We start from the raw sequence: 2,743 nt of genomic DNA on the forward strand, positions 1-2,743 counted from the left end.
TCTCCTGCTTCTCAGGGTCCCAGATGCCACCCTACTTAACAAGGAGCTGCCTCGGGCATCTGAGATGTCTCCACCTTGGGCCAACTGCCGGCGGTCCCTGTCATCGTATTTTGTTCCCAGCACACTTGTAAGTGAATATATCCAATATCTGTCTTTCTGGCTTTGGATTACCCCACTCAGGAAGATATTCTCCAGTTTCATCCATTTACCTAAAGATTCTTATCATTTAACTGGATTTCTGCATATAAAACAATATAAATACACATATTTATCAGCCTGTACAAAACTCAAGTCCAAATGGATTAAAGGCATCAACATAAAACCTAAGATACTAAATCTAATAGAAGAGAAATTGGGGAATAACCTTAAGTCTGTCGCTACAGGGAACAATTTCCTGAAAAGAGCAATAATTCCTCGGTCTCTAGTATCAATAATTAATGAATGGGACCTCATGAACTGAAATTTTCTGTAAGATAAAGACTACCATCAAATTGGGAAACTTAAGAAATTAGACACCAAAAAACCAAATAACTCAATTGAAAAATGGGACACAGAGCTAAACAGAATTCTCAGCAGAGGAGCCTCAATTGGCTGAGAAGCTTTTAAAGAAATAATGGGGAAGCCCTAGATCCTGCCAAGTTTGGACCCCCAGTGCAGGGGAATTTGGGGGGGGGCAATAATGGGGATGTACAAAGGGAATACCCATATGGGGGAGGGGTAAGTGATGGGGGCTTATGGACAGGAAACTGGGAAGGGGGATAATGTTTGAAATGTAAATAAAAAATATATCTAATAAAAAAATTTAAAAATTTTTAAAAAGGGGGTTGGGGATTTAGCTCAGTGGTAGAGCACTTGCCTAGGAAGCGCAAGGCCCTGGGTTCGGTCCCCAGCTCCGAAAAAAAGAACCAAAAAAAAAATTTTTAAAAAAGAAACCAAAGCAAGGGAAGTAACTTACTGGTAAAGCACCATGTTTGGGCCAAGGTAGTGCAAAAAAAAATCAACATCCTTAGTTACCAGGGAAATGTAAATCAAATGATCTTGAGAGTCCATCTTCTACCCTTTAGAATGACTAAAATCAAAAACTCAAGTGATAACAGATGTTGGTGAGAATGTGGAGCCAGGAATGTACTCCTCCACTGCTGATGGAAGTGCAAGCTTGTACAACCACTTTGCCAAAATCATTTTGGCAGTTTCTCAGAAAAGTGAAAATTGTTCTACCAAAAAGATGGTGCACTATACCACAAAGACACTTGCTCAAGTATGTTAAAGCTGTTTTACTCATAATAGCCAGAAGCTAGAACAACTTAAATGTCCCTCAACTGAATAATGGGTAAAGAAAATGTGGAACATATACACAATGGAATACTATCCACCTATTAAAAATAAAGATAACTAATATCTTTATGAAGTCAATTAGTGCAATGAACTTTCCTCTAGAGAGCAGACGGATTTGGGGGAAAGACTGGACTGTATTTAAAAAATTAAAGAATTTTTTGTAAATCAGAAAAAATGGGTATGTTGTGCATTCATTTTCATTGAATTCTAAAGTCTTTGATTTATTTCTTTATTTCTTCCTTGAACTAGTAATCATTGAGTAGAGAGATATCCAGTTTCTATGGGCTTGTAGGCTTTCTGTTGTTTCTCTTATTGTGAAGTCCAGCTTAATCCATGGTGCTCTGATAAGATTGGAGGTTACATCAATTTTCTTGTATCTGCTGAGACTTGCTTTGTGTCCAAGTATATGGTCAACTTTGGAGAAGGTTCCATGAGGTACTCAGAAGAAAGTATATTATTTTCTCTTTGAGTGAAATATTATGCATAGATATCATTTAAGTCCATTTGATTCATAACCTAAGTTAGTTTTATATTTCTGTTTAGTTTCTGTCTGCATGGCCCATCCATTAGTGAGAGTGGGAAGTTGAAGTCTCCACCTTTAAAAGCATGGGGTTCATGGTGTGATTTAAGCTTTAGTAAAATGTTTCTTTTATGAGTCTGTGTGGCCTTGCAAAAATATTCATAATTGAGACGTAATCTTGGAGAATTTTTCCTCTGATGAGTATGAAATGTCCTTCCCCATCTCTTTTGATTAATTTCAGTTGAAAGTCTATTTTATTAGATATTTCAGTGGCTACTTCAGCTTGCTTCTTGTGCTTGTTGGCTTGGGAAATTCTTTCCCAGTCTCTTATCTGAGGTGATGTCTATCTTTGTTGCTAATGTGTGCTTTGTGTATGCAGCAGAATGATGGATCCTGTTTTCACACCCGTTTTGTTAGTCTGTGCCTTTTGTTTGGAGAATTGAGACCATTGGTGGTGAGAAATATTAATGACCACTGTGTTTTACTTCCTGTTGTAAAAATCTGGAAGACTTGATGAATTTGCATCTCATCCTTTCACAGAGGCAATTCTAATCTTCTCTGTATTGTACCAATGTTAGTATATGTGCTTCCAAAGTGAGCATACTACAAAAATTATTTTAAAGATAAACTATTTAAGAATATACAGGTAAATATTCACTTAGAGATAGTAACAGGAAATTATACTCCAAAATTCCAAAGGTATTTGTTTGTTGAGAGGCAAGTGAGTAGATCAACTCATTGATTATAACAACTTAATTTTGTGCAAGTAATTCCAAATCTCCAAAATAGAACTTCTTAAAGACACATTATTAAACAATCATCATGCTGTATTTGGAAGCAATGAATATTACACATAGCAGTAAAGAGTTAATATTAGTGTGTATTTCA

General features: G+C 36.3%; 1 non-coding gene across 1 annotated transcript; it reads right to left on the reverse strand.

Moving 5' to 3' along the window:
• Positions 1 to 2,350: 2,350 nt before the first annotated feature.
• On the reverse strand, positions 2,351 to 2,457 carry LOC120094407 (U6 spliceosomal RNA). The gene has a single exon (XR_015628353.1). It is a non-coding gene; the product is annotated as a U6 spliceosomal RNA (small nuclear RNA).
• Positions 2,458 to 2,743: the final 286 nt, after the last annotated feature.

Source organism: Rattus norvegicus, chromosome 8, assembly GCF_021556685.1.
Source record: "Rattus norvegicus strain SHRSP/BbbUtx chromosome 8, alternate assembly SHRSP_T2T, whole genome shotgun sequence".
Classification (NCBI taxonomy): Eukaryota; Metazoa; Chordata; class Mammalia; order Rodentia; family Muridae; genus Rattus; species Rattus norvegicus.